General features: G+C 48.1%; 1 protein-coding gene across 1 annotated transcript in view; it reads left to right on the top strand.

The window, feature by feature from the left end:
* The window catches only part of ZC3H3 (zinc finger CCCH-type containing 3), a 125,037-nt gene that overhangs the window by 20,954 nt on the left and 77,017 nt on the right, over nt 1-27,066 (top strand). The gene's annotated exons all lie outside the window — the stretch shown is intronic.

The raw sequence follows: 27,066 nt of genomic DNA, 5'->3' as shown, positions 1-27,066 counted from the left end.
GACTATCCTGGGAAGTTGTTTTGTTGTTCCCAAGAGCATCTCCAGCTCCAGTGTCATGTTGTCACCCCTTGGAATAGGCTGAATTATGGCTGTTGTTATTTAAGGAGAAATATTAATGGAGCATTTCCTTTAAATCCCATAACTCTTCCTTATTTTCCTTCCYGTAAACCTGCTTTTCCTTTGGCTGTTCCCTGCAGCATTCCCTGCTGGATCTGAGTGCAGGAGCTTCACCTCTGTTAAATGCACTTTATTATCTTTATTTGCTCTCAGATTCTGGGTCACTGCTCCCTTCCCTCCCTAACACTTCCTGGGAATCCTTGTGTTGTTCATGAACTGTTGGGAATTGTTGGGAAATCTCCAAGTGTTTTAAACCTGTAATGAAAAATGGCAACTGCTGCTTTCCTAGTTTTTGTGGGATTTCAGGGAATTTTTGTTCAGGGCGGGGAGCAGAGGTGGAAGAAGCATCATCTCTGGTTGTGGATGCTCCTGTGATTCTTTGGAATGCTGCTGGTTGTGTTGCAGCCAAGCTTTGACACTGGGAATATTCAGCACTTGTGGGAATATCTGTGTCTGGATTTGGTCCTGCAAATGAACATCCCGTGAATAATTATCTTGATTTAGTAATTTTGGATATCCTTCCAAGTGTCAGTTTTGGCAATCCAGGAAAATAAARCCCTGATTCATCCACAGGAAGGGAAGAGGATGGTTTGGGAATTTTGAAGCTCATTCAGTTCTAACCCCTGTCATGGGCWGGGATCTTCCACTATCCCAGGGTGCTCCAAGTGCCATCCATCCTAGCCTGGGACATTTCCAGGGATGGGGAAGCCACAGCTTCTCTGGGAATTCTATTCCAGGATCTCTCCACCGTCCCAGGGAAGAATTTCTTCCCAATATCCCATCTATCCCTGCCTTCTGGCAGTGGATAGCCATTCCCAGTGTCCTCTCCCTTCATCCTTTGTCCCAAATCCCTCTTCTGCTCTCCTGGAGCCCCTTTAGGCACTGGAAGGGGCTCTGAGTTCTCCCTGGATCCTTCCCTTGTCCAGGCTGGACATTCCCAGCTCTCCCAGCTTGATCCAGAGCAGAGGGGCTCCATCCCTTGGAGCATCTCTGTGGCCTCTGGACTTTCTCCAACAGGACACCCATGGATTGGGATGGAGCTGGACTTACAACCAAGGTTGTGACCCAGTGTCATGGTCCTGGCAGGTCTTTGGGCTCAGTGGGTCCAGGAAGGGTTGGAATGGTCCACTTCATGGCTGTGATGCTCCAGGATATTCTTCCATCCAGTTTTTCCGTGCAATATTTGCAGGTTTGAAGTGCCAGAGTGCAGGTACAGGAATGTGCAGGAGAGGAAAGACCTTTCTCTTTCCTCTGGGATTTCTYAAAGGAATGGGAATTCTTGCTAATTAAGACTTATTTCCCCCATGCTGTTCCATTTATTATTATTTTCCAACTGAGGAAAATTAATGGAAGATTTYTGTAGCCACGATCAGAAAAGAACATTCCAGGAGCATCCCACAGATTTTTGAGGGAGCGCTTGTGGTTCTTACTCCTTTGAGTGACATTTGTACATCTCCAGAGATTGTCTCACCCCTCACCTCTGGGATCAGCCCATGGAAAAGGAACAAGGAATGTCCTGAACTGCTCCTTCCCGGGGCTGTGCCTTGGGTTGGACTCCTGGAAGTCGATTTCTGCCAGCTGCAGAAATATTCCCGCTGAAATCCTTAATGAAAGCACCTGTTCCAAGTCATCATCTTTTCCCTTTTCCATCTYTCGTGTCCATATATAACAGCAGGAGTGATGAAAATTCCCAATTAGCTGCCTGTGAGAAAACAAGGGAAAGCCAGCTGTGAGCAAGCCACTTCTCCCTCCCTCGGGATGGAGTAACCTTATCCCATCCCCAACCTGCTTCCCAATACTCCCAAGTGGGGGGATCACTTCTGGGGGAGAACAGGGAGATGGCACACAAGGAAAAAAGGGGAAAAACTGGGAGCAACAGGAACTTGAACGGGTTTGTCCTGGTGTGCCGGATCTATCTTTACCCTCCTTGGCTCGGGATAGCGCTTGGATTTGTCGAGTCCCTACGGAAACATCCAGCTTGGCATCCGACTCACGMCGGGAACGTCGGCCCTGGCTCGGCCTCCGCTCCGCAGCCTCGGGAAGCTCCTCGCTCCTTTCACAGGTGCCTTTCCAATTTTAAGATTYGGTTCGGATGCGTAGGATTGATGGAATTCGTCATGGACAGCTCCGGGCRAGATGCAATTCCCGTAAATTAAAAAAGCATCCCAGGCCGGCACGGAGAGCTGGAGAGGGCTGGAGATCAGGGGCTCTTGAGGCCAGCGGGGAATCGTGTGGGATTCAATTCCTGACACCTCCYGGGTTAATTTTTGTGGATGATCTCATCCCAGTCCTCCTGTTGATTTGCCACTTGGCTCATCTGATTCCTTGCAGATTGACCCCCCCTTCCCTTGTCTGTCATTCCACGAGGGCTGGGAAGGGTCGTTAGTTGAGGAGGTGATGGAGGATGGGTGGTGTTGCTGTGCTCTTTTCTTCTTTTCCTGGGATAGAATCTCTGCTCGCTGTCAGGGTGGTGGCCCTTGCCTTCCTAAAATCCTGGAATARTTTGGGTTGGAAAGGACCTTAAAGCTCATCCAGTTCCACCCCYTTTTCCATGGGCAGGGACACCTTCCACTATGCCAGGGTGCTCCAAKCYCCATCCAACCTGGCCTGGAACAATTTCAAGGATAGGAAGTCCACAACCTCTCCAGGKTCTGCACCGTTCCCTCAAAAAGCAGAGCTGGTGATGGGGAATATCCCTGGAAGTTGTAGGGAARTTCTGGTTCAGTCCCAGAGCTCATTTTTCCTTCCTTCACTTTGAATGGAGTGCCAGGACGCAGGGAATGRCTTCCCACTGCCAGAGGGCAGRGATAGATGGGATATTGGGAASRAATTCTTCCCTGGGAGGGTGGTGAGGCCCTGRACTGGAATTCCCAGAGAAGCTGTGGCTGCTCCATCCCTGGAAGGTTTGAAGTCCCAGCTGGATGGGGCTTGGAGTAACCTGGSATAGTAGAAAGTGTCCCTGCCATGGCRAGGARTTGGAATTCTGYGAWCCTGAAGGTCCCTTCCCACTCAAACCACTCCGTAATCCTCTARTTCAGAGCCATGCCAGACATGCCAGTCTGGCTCTGGTAACCCTTGCTCCCTACAATGCCGAGAAATTTTCCAGGAGCCACTTCCCAAATGTGTAATTCCAATACCAGCTACACCTGCAAAGCCCCTCTCCCTTTTTTTTTTTTTTTTTTTTTTTTTTCTTGGACCTTTTCCAAAGCTCCGGAACAAATGGGAAACTCCTGGTCAGCATCCGCAGCTGTCCCTGTGCTCAGGCTGGTGATGAAACAATTGGGGATGGGGTGGGGTTTTATTTTCCCTCCCCTTTTCCCTCCGGGAATGCCACAGGGCTGCAGAATTCCAGGTGTCTGATTAGCCATGCTTAATTAAGAGCTAGAGAGCTTGGAAAGAGCCTGATGGACTCAGCAGAAGGAAGCTTGGARGGAAGGCTCAGCTCGTTCCCTGTGGGAATGTCAGCTCCAGGCTACCCAGTCCTTTGGGAATACCATGTCCTGGTGTTCCCCAATTTCATGGATTTTTGGGAATWATCATTTAGGTAAAGTATCCTGTGAGCTTGGGGAAGTAGCAAAGTTGTTGCTGGTGGCGAAGCAGGATGTTCCTGTGCTCTGTGGAAAGCCTGGCTGTGGTTTGGGATTTAAGATTTGTGATAAACCAACACTGCTGCCTGTGCAAAACCAGAGGTTTACAGCTCCTTAAATTCCTTCAGGAAAACACTTTCCCCACCCCCTGACAGTTCCTTTAAAGAAAAGCAARCATCSCCCTCCTCACCTGTGGATGCTTCTYGGCTCTATCCCGTGTCGGGATATTCCGTTTCCACCCCTTTCCYGGGATGGATCCTTCACCTTGGCAGCTCCCTGAGGCAGGAGCAGCCTCTTCCTTGTATTTCTCYGCCTCATTGACTCCCATCTGTTCCCACTCTCTGGATGCAAACCTACCTATTCCTTTTGGCTTTTCCCTGTTTCTCCTCTTCCGCTTTCCTCTTTAATCGTAGCCGTGGTGTTGGACTCAGCGTTTTCCTGGTACTGAAATGCAGGAAGAAATTTGGGAAGGGGAGGGAAATCGGTGAATAAACCCCCCCTGAGGCTTTGAGCTGGGAGAGCGGTTCAGGCAGCAAGACCATATCCTGAAGGGATCGTTTTGGGGTGATTTTTAGGGATAGCTGGACTCAGCCCAGCACCAGCAGCTTCCCTGGAGAGCTTAATTCCACGTCTGTCTCACTCCAGTAAAAGCAAGAAGGGATCTTTTCCCTGTTTTCCTTGGCTTGGGTTTTAATTACATCAATTTCATGATTGGAAAGGAAAAATTTTGAGGGATAAATTTTGGAGCCTGTTTGGCAAAGTTTAAAATTCCTGGATGTTTTTCTCCCCCAATTCTTCATGCCTTCCCTGTTTTACAAAGCATATTCAGGCATAGGTGTGGAACCTGTGGGAAGAAATGGATTTTTTTTTCTTCCCTCTTTTTCCCGTTGGGATATGGAAAAGCAGGATCTGACACCGGGACGTGCCGTGGTACCCTCTAGGGGGCACGATGCCTCCGCCGTTTTTCCAGAGAAAGGGATTTTTTTTTCCAYAGGGAAACTAACTGAGAGTTACAAGAAGCAGCAAAATAACCGTGTGTTCAGCAGGAATCGCAGCCTGGCTGGAGCTGCTTGGAATTTCCCCGGCAGTGATGCTCTCCCTTCATTTTTGAGGGGRTTTTAGGATATATTTGGTTTTAATCCCTAATTCTGCCCTTCAATCCCAAAAAAAAGTGAGGCGTATCCCGGCTACTCTTTAATTACACCCCTACGCATCCCAGATATTCTGGAATATCCTGGATAACCTGTGAGGTGCAGGAATTGAATTTAAACACTGTGTTGTTTTTTTTAACTCCTTCATTCCTGGTATTCTGAAACTGTCGGGAGCGAGAACGGAATTGAGATGCTGAGAAAATTATGCTCCGTAAAAAAACCCCTTTGGGAATAAATCCTATTTTCCAGTGCTCCTGTAATTACCTTTTCCCACCCTGTGTGAGATTCCTGCTTTAGAGACAGAGCTGGTGTTGCTTTTTTGCTGCCTCCGGGATGTTTCCCACACAGAGCTGATTCTTGTCCCGTTAATTGATTCCCAGTACTGGTGAGTTGACCCGGAATTTTTATTGGATCATATAATTTTATTTCCCTGCCCTCCCAAAATTTTCACCCTGTCCTAAACCACAATTAATTAATTAATTGCTGGTTTAATTGCTGCACAAGGAGAGGGAATAGGGTGGCATCACCTTCGGACCCTGCGGAGCAGAACAACAGCGGGAAAGGCTCTGCCGGGAAATCAAATCCATCATTTCCAATYGGTCCCTGCCGACCTGGATTATCTTGGATTTTATGTCAAAGGGCTTTGTGCCAGGTGACCAAATTAAGGAGTGTGGGCATCTCTGTAAAGGATAAAAATGGAATGTACATCCCTGACTTCTCACAGGCAAAAATTCGGGATTTAAAAAAATCCCAAACCAAACCACTTCCGATTATAATTTGAGTAAATGGGAACATTCCTTTTWTAGAGCATAAAATTCCTTTTGCAAATTCAAAAAACAACCTCCAAACCCTCTCTTTTCTATGAAATATCGTCTGGCTGGGTTGTTTTTTCCCCTTTTTTTTTCTTTTTACACGCTCAGGGGGATTTTGTTCCAGAAAGGGGAATGTTGAAGCACAAGCTCCGTGCTGTAACTCCGCTCSTGCCCGATCCTGCTGCATCTGCTTCCCTCTGCCTCATCCTTCTCCACTTTTCCTGCTGGGTCAGGATTTTTCCGGCTCGTAATCATTCCAGCAGATGGTGGGATAAAGGGATGCTGACCAGGAAATTACCTGGGAGCCGTGAGCAGMGGCCACTTTATGTCACAAAGCACGAAAAATCTGTTTTCAGCACAGCTTGGCTTGTCTGAGGATGGCATGGATTTAGGGAAAAGAGTGGGAAAAGCTCTCTGCCTCTTTTCCCGGTGGTTTTTTTTTAGGAAAAGGCTGAATTGGTGATTTAAACCTGCCCTGGTGGTGATTGAAGTTGGGATTTGGTGATGTGCTGCGAAGTTTCCACAGGGAAAATCGCGTGCTCCTGTGACTTGAAGCTCCTGGAATTTAGTGTGGGAGAGTGGGATCTCYGGGATATTCCCATAAAAGCAGGGTAGGCCCTTTGTGATTTGTTGTCCAGCTAGGAAAACTGTGTTCTCCCATGTTTTTAGTGTTTGATTTCAGGGAATTGGATTTCTAGGAGATTCCTGGAAAAGCAGGCAGAGCTTTTGGGATGTGCTGTCCTGTCAGGAAAACTGGGCTATCCTGTGGTTTATTCAGGCATTTGTGCAGGAGAATGGGATCTCCAGGAGAGATTCCCAGAAGAGCAGGGCAGACTCTTTGGATTATGTTGTCCTTCCAGGGAACAAATATCTCCCAGGATTTTACCACCCAAAATGAGAGAAATGTAAAACCTCATCATTCTGTAGGAKGAATCCCTTCCTCCCTCCTTCCCTGTGCCCCTTTTTAAGGAATATCAGCGTGGCAGATGCTGCCCTGGGAATACAAATCTTCACTCCCGTTTTCCCGTTGCCTTCCCCGGGCTCGGGAAGTATCCGGTAAATCAGACACTCCCGGCTCACTCCATYGCCGGGTAATGAAGTGGGAATGAACTCTTGGAAAAGGGAGGGGTGAGGGATTAACTCCCGCCAGCCGCGCTGGGCTCCGGAGATTGATGGGATGTGCTGACGTCGGGGCCCAAACACGACCATCTCACTTTTCCAAGCAATCCATCTGGAGCTTCGGTGATCTGTCATCCCRGAGAGCCGGGAAATTCGTTAGGAGACTTGGAAAAGAGCTCCCACCTTGCGCTTTTTCGGCTGCTCGCTCCCTCCCTTTGGAAAAGAGTTGATGGGGGGGATGCGAAGGAATCGTGGGAGCTTTTTCCTGGGATTCCTGAGAGTGTTAATTTGGTGGCACAGGAGTCCAAAGGTGCAAAACGCTTGGATAAATCAAGGAATTGCTTGATATTTGGAAAAATTGGTTTATTCAGGATTTTTTTGAAAGTAGTGCCAGAATGAAAAATAGGAAGGAGGTTCCTTAGKATTTAAGGCAGTCAAGGAAGTGTTAAAGCAGCTTTGGAATGGAAAAAAGGTGATTTTGGGATTTTTTTTTTTTTTTTTTTAGTTTTATCCTTGTTTTTTGCTGTTGATCCTTCTGTCTGCTCTAGGAAGAGTCTGTGTCTTTCTGCTTTCCAGTTTTCTTACTCTTAAATGAGGAAAACTGGGATGTTGAGGACTGTGTTAAATTCCTCCCAGGTATCCTAAGGGAAGGCCAAAGTATTCCCCATTGTGCTCATTCCTGCATGGATTTGCATCAGAATTAATCCCAAATTCCATGTAATGATCCAGATTAACCACTTTTARTGGAGAGAGAATGATCCCCGGAATCTGAGGTTTGGGATGTGATAGGAGCTAAAACTCCTTTAAATCCCACTTTGAGGTTTTCCTACATGGATTTGCAATAGAATTAAAGTGAAATTCCACATAATGATCCAGATTAACCACTTTTTAAGGATGGAATTTGAGAATTTGAGGGCAGGATGATGCCTGGAATCTGAGATCTGGGATGTGACAGAGGGTAAAGCTCYTTTAAACCTTGGCTTGAGATTTTCCTGCATGGATCTGCAATARAATCAACCCCAAATTCTATGCAATGATACAGATGAATCACTTTTTAAGGATGAAATTTTGGGAAACAGAGAGTGGAGCAGTCCCTGGATCCTGAGACCTATGCCTAGATCCTGACAYTTGGAATCTGGCCAGGGCTAAAGCTCCTTTAACCCTCAGCTTGAGATTTTCCTGCATGGATTTGCAACAGAATTAACCCCAAATTCCCTGTAATGATCCAGATTAATCACTTTTTAAGGATGACTTTTGGGAAGTGGAGAGCAGAGCAGTCCCTGGATCCTGAGACCTATCCCTAGATCCTGACACTTGGAATCTGGCCAGGGTTAAAGCTCTAAATCTCAGCTTGAGGTTTTCCCTGCATGGGTTTKCAATAGAATTAACCCCAAAYTCCCTGTAATRGTCCAGATTAAACACTTTTTAAGGATGAATTCTGGGAATTGGAGGGCAGAGCCRTATCTAGATCCAGGGATCAGTGCTGGGGCTGGGACTGGTTTTACTGGGAGTGCACAGTTCTCGGTCCATACTTCCAGCACACAGTTGTTCCCAATCCACAGGCACAGCTGGCATGCCATGGCCAAGTCCCAGCATCCTGGGATGTATTAATAGCCCCACGGTTTGGGAATTCACGGCTGCACCGAAACCTGACTCCAGCCACTTTCCCACCCTGCACACAGACACAATTATTTCAGAGACTCCCAACGCTGCTGTTCCGAGCTCCTGATGGTGAAAAAATGTGTTTCTTTTGTTTACATCCTGCTCTTATCCTCTCTCCTGGATGCCTGGAGAAGGGATCAGGTGTTAATTGAAGTGAGGGCAGTGCTGATGTCTCCATTGCTTTTCCAGTGAACTATCCAGTCCTCTGCCTCAGTTTCCCTCCTTCCTCATCYATCCACTTGATTGATACCAGGAAGCTGCATGGAGAAAAGAATTTCTYCTTTCTTCTAGGAAAAGCAGCTTCCAGCAGCACCTGGAGCCCTATGGAACAAGTTTATGTGAAGATGGGTGCAAATATCATGTGGCAAAATGCAAAGTCCATGAGATAAAATCATGGAATTGTTAAGGCTGGAAAAGACTCGGAGCCCACTGAGTCCAGCCATTCCCCCAGCACTGCCAAGGCCACCACTGCCCATATCCCCAAGTGCCACACCCACAGGGATTTTAAATCCCAGCAGGAATGGGGACTCTGCCAGTGCCCTGGGCAGCTGTGCTAGTGCCTGACCACCTTTTCCATGAAGAAATTTTCCTGATATGCAATTTAAAYCTCTCCWGTTGCAGCTTGAGKCTGCCTTTCATCCTGTCCCTTGTTCCCTGGGAGCAGATCCCAACTCCCACCTGGCTGCGCCCTCCTGTCAGGGARTTGCAGWGTGAGCAGGTKCCCCCTGAGCCTTCTTTTCTCCAGATCCCACTCATCCTTCTGAGGTTCTCCACAGAAATTACCCCTGAAAATCCATCCCATTCTGCCTTTTTCTCTCTGCAAACCCACACGTAAATACCCTGAATCCCAGAATGGTTKGCAATAGTTTTGGAAGGGACCTTAAAGACCCTCTTGCTCCAACCCCTCCATGGACAGGGACAGCTTCCACTAGACCAGGTTTCTGGGATTCCCTTCTGTGGGAGTAGGAAGTAGAAGACTTATGGGAATAAACACACCCAAGGTGTATTTTGGCAGTGGTGGTGTCAYTGCTTTGCATCCAATATAGTGCAAATTCCTGATCCTTGTATCAATAATCACTTCCCAGCTCATTATAAATTTCCATCAGATAAATATTGATATTCCACTCCAACTTTATGGATAAACATCCTCCTGRGCTTCCATATTGTCCCAGGTTTTATGGATAGGAAAAATCAAAGGGTGGTTTATGATTTGAAACGGCCTTGAGTTGGTTTGGGTTGTTTTATGTTCACTTGTGTTAATCGAGGGGGAGGTTTGGGATTTATTGCAAGAGAGGTTTTGGTGACATTTGAGGTACTGGATGGTGTTTTACATGAGGGAATATAGAGGGATTCTGGGAAGAAATGTTGAAAGTTAACAGAGAAGTTCTGGAGCTCAGAGTGGGACTAGGATTTTTTTTTTCCACCTGAGAGCAACTTCGGGAACTTCCCAGGAGCCTGTGGCACCGCTYGGTGTTTGTGTCATCCTCGGATCTGGAGGAGCTGCTGGAGGGGCTGGAAGATCTCTGGGTGCAAATGAAGCTCTGATGGAAGGTGCTGCTCCCAGGGCGCCTCTTCCCGTGTTCCTCGGGGCAGGAAGCAACCGCTGATCCCGCCGGCACCTCCCGTGTGATGTCTGCACCCAGAAGGGAGGGAAAAAACGGGAGATGAAGGATGAGAGGAGGAATGTGCCGTGCGCTGCTCCTCTGGCTCTCCCCAGGCTCGGATTGCTCGGGGACACGGCACTGGCTCCTTGTATTCCTGGGAGCCACCACCCCGAAGGAAGCGCATTCCTTCCCCGAAGAGCCAAGGGATGTCTGGGGACCTTCCTGCTGCTTCTGGGACTTGCACAGGTACATCAAGAGGAGAAAATCAGCCCGGAGAAGCCTCTTCCTGAGGTTTGTGCTGAGCTTGGAGGAAGATTTTGCTTAATTGAGTGGCTTTTGTTATCCTCAAGGATGTTTAGCCCCCTCTGGAAAACTCATTCCTTGGGCTGGAGCTGGCAGAAGGAGGAGTTGGGCAGACACTGGGGACAGCACGTGTTGAGCTCCTGGAGAAAAGCAGCTGGAATATGTAATTCCAGAAATTAGGATCCAAAGCTTCYATTAGAGAGGGTCCAGAGGGACGCAGTGAGGGGAAAAACCTGGAGGAGACTGAGGGAGGAATCATTGGGGTCTGGRKCTTCTTCATGAAGGRCAGCGCAGGGACATCTCCRATCTCTGCTCYCTGTRAYAGGGAYAGGACCCAAAGGAGTGTCTGGGAATGGCTGGAGCTGTGTCAGGGAAGTTTTATGTTGGCTATCAGGAAAAGGTTCTTCCCCCAGAGGGTGGTCAGGTGCTGGAACAGGGTTCCCAGGGAATGGTCATAACCCCAAGGCTGCCAGAGCCTTTGGACGAGCCTGTCCAGCACAGGGTGGGATTTTTGGGATGTCCTGGGCAGGGCCAGGAGTTGGACTCATTAATTCTCCTTCCGTCTTGAGATATCCTATGAATCCAGAGTGTGCTTCTGCTGGTGGACAAATCCCCTTGACCCTTAAATCTTTTTCCCATCAGGCACAAGTATCCAAGGAATATTTCAATTTGAATTTCAGTTATTTTCTACCATGGATGCCTTAAAACTGGTGGAAAAAAATCACCAAGTGCTCAGCTTTTTTCTCCTCAAGCCCATCTTTTCCATGAGCATCCAATTACCAAGTTCTCAGCTTTTTTTTCCCCCCGTTAATTATTATAATTACTTAAAAAACCTGGGCCCTGATTAGGCACTAGGTGGACACAGTGGCTGGGTTTTATTGCCGAACCTGCTCCTGCTCCAGGAGTTATTTTTGCTGAAGGCTTCCCTGGAATTGCTGAGTCAAGATAATGCTTTGATGGGATAAACATCTTCCCTCTCCCTTCTGTTCAGACCCTGGAGCCCCATTTGCCTGAGTAAAGACATCGAGTTTCTTGGAATGCAGCTCCCGTTAAAGGAGCCCCAGAGCAAATGCAGTGACTTCTTGTTGTAATTTAAGAGTTYATCCCAAATCCATGAATGACAGACCCAAATCCAGGGGCCCAAAGTTGGTTCCTCATCTTGACCACAGGGTCTCTCCCAAGACCTGCAAGTGGTTTGAATTCTGAATGATCTTGGAGCTGGTCAGTGCTTTGCTCATGGAGATACTGCCTTGGAGCTGCTGGTGGTCACCTGCTCTGTATGTGGCTTTTCTGGAAGGGTTTGGCCAAAAGGTCAACACTTGACCGCTCAGCGGAGCCATTCCTGATGGATGCAGGGGGAAGTTTCCAGGGGGAGYGTGCGGGGTTTACACAGAAATAGTTGCTCATCCGACTGAATCGTTAATGCCCGTTGCCCGCGGAGACTAATTAAGGAGAGCTGCAGCTGTTTTGGGAAGCACTTTGTGGGGATTACACGGTGAGCACAGACTGGAGGAGCTCTCAGAGTGTGAAACATTAGGAAAGGCGTTTTGTGCCGCTGCGCTGCAAGGAGTTGAGGGAAGGGGGGTTGTGGGATGGAGTTTTCCAAACTCTTTTCTTGGAGGGGGTTTGAGTTTGGCCAAAAAGCGGGATGTGGGTGGTGACGGTCTGGTTTTGRCAGGGACACATCAGGAAGCCTGGGAGAGAAAGGCTAATAAGGTGTCCCTGCTGCCTTTCCCTAAAATCCTGCTGACTTTTCCGTGTGTCCATGGGGGCAGCGGGGCAGCTTGGGAGGTTGGTGATTCCCTCTGTCACTTTGATGTCTCTGAAGAGCTCATGGGAAAGGACCTCTGGATTGTTGTCCAGAGGACAGGGAAGGGTCTGGAGCTCCAGGAGTGGCTGAGGGAGCTGGGGGGGCTCAGCCTGGAGAAAAGGAGGCTCAGGGGGGACCTTCTGGCTCCCTACAACTTCCTGCTCCAAACCCTGTCCAACCTGGCTTTGGACACTTCCAGGGATGGGAGAGCCACGGCTTCTCTGGGACACCTGTGCCAGGGCCTCCCCACCCTCCCAGGGGAAGAATTCCTTCCCAATATCCTAGCTATCCCTACCCTCTGGCAGTGGAAACCCTCTATCTCATTCTGCTAAAATAGTACAATACAAGATTTCCTTTATTCCTCCTYTGGATTTTTCCAGTGGTTTCATTTGGTCATTTTATTTATGGCTCTTCATTTACATAAGGTCAAGTTTTCCTGCATGTGGGACATAAATTCTCCAATGCCGTGGATCACTTTGGGTTATTGCGAAAGAAAATATACGGATGCTTTGTAAAACCTTGCRCCTGGTTTTGTGGAACTCCTGAGCCATCCTGGGAATCTTTGATTCCTCGGTCATAAACCCTCCCAAAAGATTTGCTGTACAGGATTAGATCCTAAGGCCATGTACTCTGGCCCTGTGCCTGAGGAATAGCCAGTGCAGGGGTTTTCTGGGAGCCAGCRGGAAAGGTGGGAGTCAGACTGGCTGTTCACACTCCCAGTGGCACGTGCAGAATCCCTGGAGCTCCAGGGATTACGGCTTTATGGTTCACACACAGGATTTGTTGTGAGCTCCTGGTTCTTTTTATAGAGAGTCCATTCCAGGGGGATTTCGGAGAGGGAGTTTCTGACCTTTGGACAAGAAGCCATCGAGCCGTGAAGCGGTACAGGAATTCCAAAGTGATTCAGTCCATAGGCTGTGTAAAAATCCAACTGTTTCCTGGTCTGGGATGTTGTTTGTTGGGTGATTGTAATTTCCGGGGGCTGGAGATATGCTGAGGCACGCTTACCTTGTGTCTTCATGGAATCAGGGAGTGCTTTGGGTGGGAAGGGATCCTTCAAGACCCATCTCATTCTTTCTCCCCATGGCAGGGACACCTTCTGCTATCCCAGGTTCTCCAAGCCCCATCCAATCTGGCCTTGGACACTTCCCGGGATGAGGCAGCCACAGCTTCTCTCGGAAACTGTGCCAGCGCCTCACCACCCTCCCAGGGAAGAAAATCTTCCCAATATCTCATCTATCCCTGCCCTCTGGCAGTGGGAAGCCATTCCCTGTGTCTTGTCATGCCAGGCCTTATCCAAAGTCCCTCTCCAACTCTCCTGGAGCTTCTTTAGGCACTGGAAGAAACTCTGAGGTTCCCCTGGAGCCTTCTCTTCTCCAGCTCTCCCAAGCTATCTCCAGCAGAGGGGCTCCAGCACTCGGAGCATGGCGGTGGGATCACCATCCCTGGAAGTTTCCAAGAGATACATGCATGTGGCACTTGGGGACATAGTTTAGTGGTGAACATGGCAATGCCAAGTTAACAGTTGTGCTTGGTGCTCTTGGATGGATTTTCCAACCTCAACAATTCTATAGTTCTAGGTTTATCTTCCCTTCCATCATCAGGATGGAGGTTTATCTTCCCTTCCATCATCAGGATCTCATGAAGCAGGTCAGGACAGGTAAACTCTGGCTTGTAATGTACATGGAATTCTGCAGGACCTACACCTGGAGGGTTTATTTGGAGGAGGATGTCGATTGTAGCTGTTTCTCCCTCCAAAATATGTATTTGGTTTAATAACCAGCAAGAGCACGTGCCCTTTTCCCAGAGATTACGAAAAAACCCTGAGTTCTGTCAATAAAAAGATTCCCTGACAGCTTCGGAAGGGAAATGAAAATTTATCAAATATTTCCTCCTGTCTGGAGCAGCTCATCAGACGTGGAGGCTGGAAAAGGGAAATTTCTCCTTCTTCCTCTCTCCCATGCTGACACCTGTGAGCGATCCTGAGGATGCTACAAAGGGAACGATCTGCTCACCTGTCACTCAGGCTTTGGAAAATTAATTGTTGGAGCAGAATCCAGGCACTGCTGGGGGTTTGGAGTTGCAGGAAATGATTGAAGGARCATGGTTTGGGTTGGAAGTGGCCTCAAAGATCATCTCACTYCAACCCTCTGCCTGGKCAGGGAYACCTTTCATGAGTCCAGGTTKTTCCAAGCCCAATCCAACCTGGCCTTGGCTGGAGGCTGCTTCCTTCAAGTTGAGCTGTTGAAGAGGCAAGGATGATGCTCAGGGATACAGGGATAGAAATCTGAACATAAAGCTGTGGATCAGACAGTTGAGATGGGATTATCAACATTTTGGGTAAAAATGGAAACTTTTCTGTGTTTTGTTCCCTTCCCTGTTAGCCTTGGATTTGGCAAAATTAGTTGGGATCAGGTGATTTGGAGGTCTGAGCTTTCCTTATTATGATGGTKTTGACCTCAGGGACTGAGGAGCCACCAAGGCCAAAGCCTTCTTCTTTTCCCTTTTCCAAAAAAGTGATGTTGGATCATTTTAGTGCCTTTGTCTTTCRAAACCATGGCCAAAAGGAATCATGGAATATCCTGAGTTGGAAGGGATCATCARGTCCAACTCTTGGCCCTGCACAGGACACCCCAAGGATCCCACCCTGTGCCTGAGAGRACCTTGAATCAAAATTATTCACTATCTTGTGGTGTGATGCTTATTTGGGGTTTTCTAAAGGGGGATTGGCTCTCCTGAGCCATCCAAGGGGCCAGTGGGAATCTCCTTCTTGTAATCTCATTTTCCACATTGTAAATTTCAGTGACCATGGTCCCCATGTGGAATTGATCCAAGAAAAAGTCTCAGCCTTGTGTTTCCATGATTTAAGCTCCTTCTCACCATGCCCCATCCCAAAGAGGATGGATCAGACCTATGAGAAAACTCCCATCTCTGGTGCAGGAATGGTGGTTTTGGTGTGCTGGGTCCTACTTAAGCCCTGGTGGTCAATTCCTTAAGTTTTGCCCTTGGAATGGGATGGTGGGTAGAGTTTGGGTGCCTTTTGGTGCCATCCAGTCCCACRCTGAGCATGGAATGCCATCGGATTCCTTCTCCTCCAGCACAGCTGAATCCCTGGTCTTTGGGGAGGTGGGAGAAGTGGATGAATGCCAAACCCATCCAGYTGGATCACCCAAATGGGCAATCCAAGGAAATCAACCACATGCCCCAATGCTCGTGCACAGCTTAGACTGTGAAATTCCTTATTTATAGGAACTTAACGGGTCCTGTAATGGCTTCAAGCAGATGCACACATTTCTTTAAAGCAACAGCAATGTTCTTCCTCCTTGAGGGGGAAAGTTTTAACTGAAGGAGGGAAGATTTAGAGCACAAATAAGGAAGAAATTCTTCCCTGTGAGGGTGGTGAGGCCCTGGCACAGATTACCCAGAGAAGTTTTGGCTGCCCCATATCTGGAAGTGTTCAAGGCCAGATTGGACAGAGCTCGGAGCAACCAGGGATAGTGGAAGRTGTCCTTGATCATGGCAGATGGGTTTGGAACTGGATGATCTTGAAGGTCTCTTCCCACCCAAACCATTCTGGGATTTTCTGAAGTTGCTTTGAAGGGAAAGAACTGGGATAGAAGCAGCACCGAAACGACCGCACACGTTTTCCTCTTCCTCCTTCCCATCCATCCTGAGCTTTGTCGAGCGATGGATAAAAAAGGGGGGAAAAAAAACAACCAACCCACCCACAATAATCTATAGCAACTGTCAGGCAGCAAACTACTCCCATTTCATAGGGATAGGTTGGATGTCAGCGCGGGATCGATGGCTCTCGCGCCGTAATTATAAAAACTCGCGGGTTGTGTTGCTTGAGTGAGTTTGGGAAGAGTAGGGTCTCAATCTTCCCTCTAATGGGGCTTTGGCAGTCGGTGGCGCAGCGGCTTCGTCTTMGTCTGACAGTGTTGTCATTAAACACCAGGTAGCGTGGAACAACAGGGAACACGGCTCCGGAGCGGCCGGGAACACGCGGCTTTGACAGGAGCGATTTGTCATCGAGGAGCTGCCCAAACTCCTGAGCCTGGAATACAGGCGGCTGCTTAAAGTGACTTATTGCCCCTGTCGGCGGCTGCAGTTGTGATTTGATAATCGGTAAATGTTTGTCAAAGATGAATTCCCTCCCTGATGCAGTGCAGTGCTGGAAAAGCAAATGAAAAGYGGGGGGAAAAGAACATATTGGATGGATTAAAGACTAGGGCAGGGTAAGGGTGATGGAAACAACAGGTTTTTATGTTAACTCGGCGTCCTTCCTTCAGGGAGGTGAAGCGTCAGRGTTTGGGATTCTGGGATGGAGACTCACTGTCAGCATGGGTGCTGGGGGACCGGGAAAGCTGCAACCATTAATTCCATTCAGGAAAAATTTCTTTGTCGAAAGGGTTGTTAAGCATTGGAATRGGCTGCCGAGGGAGGTGGTGAGYTCCCTGTCCCTAGAGGTGTTCATGGAATAGYTGGATGTGGTACTCAGTGCTCTGGTCTGGGTGACAAGGTGGGGATCAGTCACAGGTTGGACTCGATGATCCTGGAGGTCTTCCCCAACCTGAATGATTCTGTGATTGTAAGGGTAGATTTTTTACCCAGAGTTCAAAGATCTTGAAGCTGTGCCGGGACTTGAGGGATTGTAGACCAGTGTGGAGCAATGGTTGTGTTCTCCTTTGCTTGACSACACAGAATCATGGAATGCAATAAGTTGAAAGAGACCTTAAAGATTATCTAATTCCAATCGCTCCTTCCATGTTCAGGGAACCATTGTGTTGTGTCTGACTAAAGCTCCATTCTCCTCTGTCCGGGAGGTTTCAAGAGTGTTTTTTTTGGGAAAGGAAGCAATGTCCTGATTACTTCTTTCCGTGGATTTGGTGCTTTTCCGGTTCTGTGGCAAGTACTTCCCTCAGCAAACCTGTGTGCCCCTACTCAGTGGTTACAACTTGTAGTTGAATTCCTTTTTTTTCTCGTTGGGATGGATTTTGAGCCTGTCCATGGCCTGCTTTATATCAAAGTTTAGAGAGGAGAATTAAAAGGATCTTAATGAACCATCTACCTGCAAAGTTTTCCTCCCATCTCCCTGAGTTTATCCGAGTTTCTCTGCTGATGCCACAGTCAGGTCAGGTTCTTTTAAAATGGATACTTARGAAAGGTAAAAGCTGGGTGGCCTTCTGTTGGATAAGTGGCTTTGAGGGTGGGGAATACCTAAGAGATTCAAATTTTTCCTTGTTAAATTTAAATAAAATTTAAAAAACCCAAAGTCAATCCTAAAGCGCGAATGCAAATGGAATTCCAGCCCGCCGAGCGCTCCCGTCGTTTCCCGAGGCAGAGCCACCTCTCCCCGTGCCACGGYGAGGCGTGAACACGAGATCCCTGAACCCATTTGATTATAGCCGGGGTTTTTCTGGTGTCTGAAGTGCTGGAAACGATCAAGAGCAGGAAAAGTGGAGTGATTTATTAGACTCATAAAAATTCATACTTTGTTATTCCAGTCGTCTTCCATCTGCAGCTTGTTAGAACGAGCACCCCTGGCAGCTCCTGCCGCGAGGCCGGGGGGAGGAGGGCATTTATCAGCTTTCCTCCTGCCATCCCGCTCTCATTTAGAGGAATGGATCCAGCTCCTGGAAACACATTAATAATCATTCACCAAGGGAAGGGGGGAAGGAAAACCCACCACCCTCTTTTGTTATAATAATAAGGGTTGTGTTTGAACAAGGGCCGATGCTCCAGAGACCCATTCAGGCTCTTTAACATGGGCTGGAGCTGGGAAAAGGGTGTTTAGAGCCTTCAGTGTGACCGCTCTCTTCCCAGTCCTGGTGGGTAATGTGGCGTCTCCTTATCCTTGGGAGGCTCATCGCCTCCTGTGGCATTTGGAAGGGCCATCCTGAGGCTTTTTGGCCGTGGGAATGTGGATGTGACAGAGCTGGTGGGGTTACTGGGAGGTTGGTGACAGGTGATGTGTCCTCCTATCCCCACCAAGACCTTGTTGGACGCCTCTGTCTCTGCCTCTCTCCATATTTTGGGAYTGGAGGGAATAAACAAAGATACTTGCTGTTTGATATTTGCCAAAGGTATTTGACATTTCTGTTGCAGTTGTAATACCAGTATTGGAATTGTAGGGCTGAGCCAAAGCCACTCTTCTTCCCGTTATTCTCCATGGATTCCCAAATCATCCAGGGGCTCCAGGGGCTGGTGGGGCTGAAGGGACCCAGTCCCCTTCGGAAAATGATATGGATTGGTCTTGTGTGGATAAATGTGGGATGGTTCGGTTGRGAAAGACCTCTGAGATCATTGAGTCCCAACTGTTCCCCCAGYACTGTCAAGGCCATCRCTAATCCATGCCCCCAAATGCCACWTCCACACACTTTTGTACATTTCTAGGGACGATATTCCACAAGGGATGGGAAGGGTCTGGAGCACCAGGASTGGCTGAGGGAGTTGGGGTGGAGAAAAGGAGTCTTGGGAGGGACCTTCTGTCTCTCCATAATTCCCTGACAGGAGKGTAGAGCCAGRTGGGGGTCAGGCTCTGCTCCCAGGGAACAGGGACAGGACAAGAGGAAACTGCCTCGAGTTGTGCTAGGAGAGATTTAGTTTGGATATGAGAGAGAATTTCTTCATGGAATGGTGATCAGGCATCGGAACAGCTTACCTTGGCAGTGTTGGAATTACCAACCCTGGAAGTGTTCAAAAATGTGTGGATGTGGCCCTTGAGGAAGAGGCTTAGTGGTGGCTTTGGYGGTGCTGGGGGAATGGTTGGGCTCAAYGATCTTAGTGCTCTTTTCCAACCTGAACAATTCCATGATTCYGTGCTGGGTTTTGTGGCGTGCTGGGAACACCCAAACCCCCAAAGCCACCAGATCCAGTWAAATCCRTTCTGWGCAGCATYCCAGCTGCAGATGGAAGTTGGGATTGCACCRGTGGGCTGGAAAGGGAGTACAGGTCCTCAGCCTTTTGGGAGGCTGATCYGGAGTGTCTTTTGCAGCAGCATTTTTCCAGGGAGTTTCTTGTAGCTCTGTGACTTTCACGTCTGCTGCTTTTCTTTTCGCTTCTCTCCTGTCACGCTCGCTGCTGRTGTTTCCTCGCTGTCGAATTTCTCCTGGCTGTGCCATCCCCAGCTTTTCCAGATGCTCTTCTCCTCGCTCTTCTTCTTTCTTCTCAACAGCTCAGGGATTGCTTTGTTCCCCATGACATCTCCACGCATAGTGGGGCTTTTTCCTTAAACMTTTGGATTTTTGAAAGGCTCTAGTAAGGTCTCCCTGGAGCCTTCCCTTCTCCAGGCTGGATATTGCCAGCTCTCCCAGCCTGGCTCCGTGGCAGAGGGACTTCAACCCTTGGAGCATCTCTGTGGCCTCTTCTGGACTTGCTACAGCAGCTCCACATCCTTCTGCTGTTGGATCTCAGAGCTGGATGCAGAATTCCAGGTGGRGTCTCACYTGRGTGGGGCAGAGGGGCAAAATTCCCTCCTTTCTTGCTGCCAGAATTTTTCTTTCCAAGTTGGGCRAYGTTTTCCCCATTTCTGTTTTTTCCTGGAAACAAAAGTCCTGTACTTTTTACCTAAAACCAGGAATTTTTGATGCAGATCCAGACCCATGGAATTTATTTGTGCAGGATATGTAGGTTTGCTTGGGGAAGTTGTGAACTCCTCATTCCTGGAAGAGTTCAAAGCCAGGTTGGATGGGGCTTGGAGCAAGCTGGGATAGGGGAARGTGTCCCTGGCCATGGCAAGGGGTTTGGAATGAGGTGGTTTTTAAGGTCCTTTCCAAGCCAAACCATTCCATGAAATTAATACTTTTCCAGCTAAAATGGGTATTTCCTTACATCTCTAAGTGCCAATGCCTGATACAGCCTCACTCCTTGTGGATTCAGTGAACATCCCCTTTGCCTGAGGTCCCGCTGGTGTAACAGAATTAGCCAAGCAGATTTGGTAATAATTCCCCAAATATTCCCAGCTGAAAGCAGCTGCCATGCTAAGCAAATTTCTCACTGAGTTTGGAGACCTCTAAAACCTTTCAGCTCCAAATCCCACCCTTCTCCCGTCCTTTCCGAATGCGACAACTAGAGCAGCCACTGTGCTCCAGGTCCCAGGTAAAGCACTTTGGATCAATTGGATTTATTTCTTATTAAGCAGCAGTTCATGATCATAAAGCATCGTTTACATGCTGGCATAAAGAGCCGTCGCTCTTGAAAGAGCTCGGAACTGAATGAGTGTGAAAATTAAATTCCCCTCTTAAACCCAAGGATGGTCCTTTTGGAAGCTGATTCCAGTCGCAACATAATTAACCTCTTGCTGTGCCATTCTGTGGGAACATATTGAACCTGCTCCGGGATAATCATCCCTAATACTGGTGTCTGCTTTCACACTGAATTCCTAACAGTATTACAGTAATCCCAAAGCTTTTGTTAACTCCAGGGACATGGCCAAGTTGGCAGCCAGGACAAAAGGTGTCACAGCCGCATGGCTCAGCAATGATGCCATCCAGGTGTGGTGGGAAGGGAAACACCAAACCTATTTGCTTTTGGGTACAGGAGCTGTAGTGGAACTTTATTCAGGTTTTGCATGGATTTATCTCTGTTGAAGGTCATTTCCAAATGCTTGGAGCAACCTGGGAATAATGGAAGGTGTCCYTGCCCATGGCAGAGGATTGGAACTCACTGGTCTTCAAGGTCCCTTCCAACTGAAACCTTTTTTAGGATTCTTGTTGTAGTCCAACTTTTCTCTGTCTTTTTCAGTTTTTTCCTCCATTTCTATTCACTTCCCCTCCACAGTTTTTCTCATCCAGGGAAGCAAGTGGTGTTGGGGATAATCCCCAGAAGGTTTGGGTTCTTTTCTATCTCTGCACCCAATGATGAGCTGAAGTCTCTCTGAGACTGGRGAAGACTCCAGGAAGACCTTRGAGCCYMTTCCAGTGCCTAAAGGGGCTCCAMGRGAGCTGGAGAGGGACTTGGGACAAGCAAATGGGGTGGCAAGATAAGGGGGAATGGCCAGAGGGCATGGCTAGATGGGGTACTGGGAAGGAATTCTTCCCTGGGAGGCCCTCGCACAGGTTTCCCAGAGAAGCTGTGGCTGTCCCATCCCTGGAAGTGTTGAAGTCCAGATTGGATGGAGCTTAGAGCAGCCTGGCTCTGGGTTGATACGAAGGGCAATGATTGGGATTCCCAATCCCTGCATTTTGCTATCACAGCAGGAGTGAAGCTGATCCATCCTGGCCATCAGAGCTTCTCAAGGCGCTTCTGTTTTGAGGTTGCTCCCGGCTTCAAACTCCTCTTCTGSCCTCAGATTTGCCCTTGGCCCTTCTTACTGAAATCCTGAAAAGCTCCTCTACTAGCTTCCCTTCATCCATGAGGTGAGGGACAGTGCAGAAGGATCAGATCGTTAGGGAATGTCTTACAGGGATTTTACAAGGAGCAGATCCGTTAGGGAATGTCTTACAGGGATTTTACAAGGAGCAGATGTGAGGGCCTCATTCCATGCCTTGACCTTGGTCATCCCAAGCTCTGCCTAATGGACGTCAGCAATAAGTTGTCTCAGATCAGGGATGCTTTTCCCATAAAAAGAGGAAAGTTTGATCCCATAGCATCCCAGAGCATCCCTACACATGTGTAATTGTGCTGCTGCAGCCTGGGATGGCTTTGGATGAGGGGCCTCTTCCTTCTGGGATTTTAGGGTAATGGTGGGTTTTGCTGAATCTTCCTTCCTGGCCTACAGCAATCCCATGGCGAGGGATTCCTGTTTGTGGGATAGAATTTTCTTCCAGAAAACCCTTCTATAGAGATTTCATTTTCTTTTTTGGAGCTGCTTTGGATTCTGAGTGYGAGTTGTTTACTCTGTACCAGGAGCTGGGACATGCTGGTGGCTCCTTTGCATGTGTCTGATAATACTTATCCCTTTGTTTCTTTTTCCTCATGACTGTTTGGAAAGAGCAGTTTGGTTTTAYCAGAGGTTTTTGCCCTCTGCTTTTCTTTTTTCCTGGATGGTCTCTTTGTGACTGAGTTCAAAAGGCTCTTGGGGTTGCCCTCCTGCATCGCTTYGCATCCAGAGGTTTTCCCCAGAGCCAGGGACAATCCTGGCAGCGTATCCAAGCTTCAGCTTCTGCTCCCCAATTTGCATTCGTGCCTGCTCCCGTCTCGCTTCCGAGTGCTGGAAGATCAATGTACCTGTCACTCACTGCTTCCCAGCTCGGATCAGGATTAACAGCACAGCTCAGCACTGAGCCTCAACAGAGACACACGGGAAGGGTTGTGGTGGCCAGGGATTGAGGATGGGACACCTTTGTGGTACTCAAATCAAGACTTCATTTAGTTTTTTTCCCCATTCATGGGCCTGTACAGTAAGCTTTTCCATCCCACATCCTTCTCCAAAAGCAGTGATCATCTGTTGGATTTGGGAATCTGCCCTTCCAAAGTTCTTGCTTATTTAACTTCTCTTTTCCCAGMAGTAGCTGGGTAGGATTTACTCCACCAGTATTCTGGTTTCCCTAATTCATCCTGAGCAGCAGCATCTTCCTCTTGCCTCATGGATTTAGAGTYCCAGAATTTTGGAATAATCATTAAGGTTGGAACAGAGCTCTAAGATCATCCCAAATATTAACCCAGCATTTCTGAGGCCACTGCTAAACTCTGTGCACAATTGCCACATCAACASACCTCTGAGGGACATCTTCCACTAGACCAGGTTGCTCCAAGCCCCATCCAATTGATTGAATGGGGCAGCCACAGCTTCTCWGGGAAACCTCTGCCAGAGCCTCACCACCCTCACAGGGAAGAATTTCTTCCCAATATCTCATCTAACCCTGCCCTATGGCAGTGATAAGTATTTTCTCCTTGTCCTGGTACTCCTGGATCTTGTCCAAAGTCTTTTCCCATCTTTCTTTTAAGCCTCCTTTAAAAGAAGGTCTCTCCAGACCCTTCTCCAGGCTGAGCATTCCAGGAGCCAACTCTTTTTATGCCCTCCCTACTTCAGCTTCCCCAGGGGTCCAATTCCTGGTACTTTTCTCAGGAAAACGAGAGCAGAAATGAGGACCATCCAACCCCTTTCCTGAGGGATGTATGTGCTGGTGGCTCCTGGATCTCGCCTGCTAGGACCACTCTGGTAAGGGGTTTTGGCAGCAAATTTYCCATCTCAAGGTCAGCACTGGACAAGAGGAAACAGCCTTGAACTGCRCCATGGGAAGTTTYRATTGGATATTTGGAAAAATTTCTCCACTGAAAGGGAGCTCGGGGAGGTGGTGAAAWCATCGTCCCTGGAGRGATYGAAAATCCRTGTGGATGTGGCACTTGGGGATGCGTTTTAGTGGTGGCTTTGGCAGCACTGGGTTGATGACCTTAGAGGTCTTTTCCAACCTTAACAATTCCACGACTGGAGTTTGCACCAGGATTTTTTCCTTGGGAACGGGAGGCGCRAGCGGCGCCCGCGGGACTCGCGGCTCCGCAGAAAGCCCCGAGCTCAGCAGCGCGCGGCCCTGGCTGATAAATGATGCTCATATCCCATTCGAATATGATGCAAGCAGTTTTTTTGTAGTTTGTCTTCCATGGCGGTAGTAAAGTTTTTAATTAGGAAAGCTAATGAGATCGATTAGTCATTAGAAGTGACCTCTGGATCGCGGCGAGGAGTGGGGATGTGTGCGCCGGGCTGATAACGGGGGACGCTGGGGTATTGTTTGTAATAAAAGCGTGAAGTGTTTGATTTGAGTGAAATGTGCCACGGGGAATACATCACGCGGAGAGGAAAAAATTACAACCCTGGGAGCCTGTAATGAAGGGAATTAAACCAACATCCTGTCTAAATAACATGATTATCTACACAAAACCCCTCAGCTAGCAAGTAATAATAGAAAACGGAGCTCTTCGGAGAGGCTCTTTGAGGAGGTGGTTAATGCYGGAGTCGCGCATCAGGCACTTTCCAAGGAGCAGCTTCGGAATGAATACACCATCCAATTACCTCTGGGAATAGAGTTTACCAGGTGCCAGCCCGTTTTGGGGAAGGAGGAGGAGGAGGGGGATGCCTGCAATAATTTGGGACCTCTCTTTCTTGTCAGGCAGGAGTTTGATGCAGTTCTGGGTTGATTGGTGGCAGCTCAAGCTTGTGTGGGGGCAAATAAATGTTAATTATGTATTCAGTGAATTCCCAGCTCAGTAATTCCGTGAGGTCGGAGTGGAGGAGGGAAAGGGGCAACTTGTGCTGTTGCTGGGGAGGATGTGGGACTGTGGAGCTGCTTTGGGTACATGGTTGGTGCCGTATCCGTGAGAGCTTGGATGTGTCCACATGTCCTGGATGACCAAAGGGACAGAAGGCAGGGTTGGATAGGATATTGGGAATAAATTCTTCCCTCTGAGGGTGGTGAGACCCTGGCAGAGTTTCCTATAGAAGCTGTAGCTGCTCTGTCCCTGGAAATGTCCAAGGCTAGGTCGGATGGAGCAACCTGGGATAGTGGAAGGTGTCTCTGCCCCACGGTAGGGGTTGGAACTGGATGGTCTTCAAGGTCCCTTCCAACCCAAAACATTCCATGATTTCAGCACAGTCCCCCTGTCACCGTAGCTGGGATTTAATTGTGTGTGTGGTGTTGGTCCGTGCAGGGGTTGTCATCTCTGTCCTTTTGTTGTTCCTCTTTTCCTGTCCTAAATACAGTTCCCTGAAGGAAAAGGCTCCAAATTTGCTGGTACTCCAGAGCAATTTTAATTGTAATTAAAGCTTAAAACTTGCAAAGGCTTTAAAAGCCCACATGAGGATTTGGTCATTGCCCTGAAGAATTTGATCTACTGAAAAAAAAATCCCAGGACAGGGGAAGATGAAATCCTGTTTGCTTTCTGCATTCCTTCCTCTCTCTCTCTTCTTGCCTTACCTCTAAAGTGCTTCACCTTCAAAGTGGCTGCAATTCCTCTGTCATGCAATAGTTTTGGTGGGAAGAGAACTTTAAAGATCTTCTGGTTTCCAACCCCTTTTCATGGGCAGAGACACCTTCCACTATCCYGGGTTGCTCCAAGCCCCATCCAACCTGGCCTGGAACACTTCCAGGGATGGGGCAGCYACAGCCTCTCTGAGCAATCTGTGCCAGTCCCTCCCMACCCTCCCGAGGAAGAATTCCTTCCCAATATCCCATCTATCCCTGCCCTTTGTCAGTGTGTCCTGTCCCTCCATCCCTTGTCCCAAGTCCCTCTCCAGTTCTCCTGGAGCCCMTTTAGGCACTGGAAGGGGCTCTGAGTTCTCCCTAGATCSTTCTKTTCTCCAAGCTGGACATTCCCAGCTCTCCCAGAGGGGCTCCATCCCTTGGAGCATCTCTGTGGTCTCCTCTGAATCTGCCCCTTGGTTAGATCCCAGATCTGGAGGCAGCTCTGCAGGTGGAGTCTTATCTGAGCGGGGCAGTGGGGCAGAATTCCCATTTTCCTGCTGCCCACATTTTCRGTTCAGCCCAGGACATGGGGAATTTCGGGGATGTGAGCATGTGGTAGTCATGTCCAGCTTCTTATCTACCAACAGCCACAAATCATTCTTGATCCTGCTCCCAACCCATCCATCCCCAGGGTGGACTTGAACTGGGGATTGCTCCAACCCAGCTGCAGGACCTTACAGTTGATCTCCTTTAACTTCATAAGATTCCCATAGACCCRCAAAATGTCCTGATTTATTAGAATTACTTTATTTTAATTTTTATTCCAAATCACCAGAAGCTCTTGAATTTTCTTCCAGCTAATTTCTGCTCTACAATTTGTTCAGCATCAGCAGGTTGAGTTAAGGAATCTTTACTTGGAATATACTTTGGAACTCTACTGATTTTATAGATGCCTCTTGGTTCATGGTATTGTGCTAGTCTTGGGAACATGATTCCCTGCCCATGGCAAGGGGTTTGGACCTTGATGATCTTCAAGATCCCTTCCAACCCAAACCATTCTCTGATTCTGTGATCAAAATTCTGTTTAYTGAGATGATGCCAAAATAAAGTTTGCATGTAGACATTGTATTGATGCATTAATTACGCAAAAGTTCCTCASAAAAGTTGGAGGGATATGAAGGAGTCTTAAAATAACATTTTGGATTTAGGGTCTTGGATTCATCCAGGAATTGGAGGTTCCAGGCGCTGTGGCCTGGGCAAATGCAATGCCCAGGTAGAGCTGACTGGGATTTTTATATCAAACATCTTCCAAATTTGATTCCAGCCATATGAAAGAGATTATTTTGGTGGTGTCAAGGCTTTAAAGGTGGCATTGAGGGCTCTGAATCCCTCCTTGTGCTTCTTGCTTGGTTCTCATTTATCCCATGGGATCGGCTCGAGGAATGTTGTGAACTTCGTCTTTATCACAAAAAATTCCAGTGATTTTTCTGTTGTGCTGGAGCTTGATTTTCTCCTTTTCTCACCACCAACAGCTGTAACTTTTTTGCTGAGTTTGGGAGTGGAAATTTGTGTTGCCTGATCCCTCCCAAACCCATAACAACTCCTCAACTTGTTGGGAACGCTCAAGAAGGAAAAYATTTCCTGTAAGAAACTGTAAAAGCATGGATTGGTGTTAACGCTGTTGCAGGGAGATGGGGGAGCTGCTCCCTCCTTTCTAGGGAATGGCATCAGCTCTATAATGTATTCCCCTGTTTTTTTCTGGGAATCTACCTAATTCTCTCTCCTCTTACAGACACAAACATGGGGATGTGCCCGCATTTTCAGCGGAAATAACGATCCCGCTTTTCCCCTCCCAACMTCTCCATAATTTTAATGAGAGGATCTCCAAGAAAAACAGCCGGCCCTTTAAATCAGTTATAAAACCCAGAGACCGAGGCTCAGCATAGAGTGTCAGCTTCAATTATCTGGGCAGTTACAGCTGTGTGTTATAAAAGTCGGGCAATTAGGTGCATTCCTGAAAGCTCAGGAAAAAAAAAAAAAAAAAAAAAAAAAAAAAAAA

The sequence above is a fragment of the Malurus melanocephalus genome, unplaced genomic scaffold (genome assembly GCF_030028575.1).
Source record: "Malurus melanocephalus ecotype Western Australia unplaced genomic scaffold, MMel_1.1 scaffold_700, whole genome shotgun sequence".
In the NCBI taxonomy this organism is placed as follows: domain Eukaryota; kingdom Metazoa; phylum Chordata; class Aves; order Passeriformes; family Maluridae; genus Malurus; species Malurus melanocephalus.
This window is presented reverse-complemented; position numbering and strand designations above follow the sequence as displayed.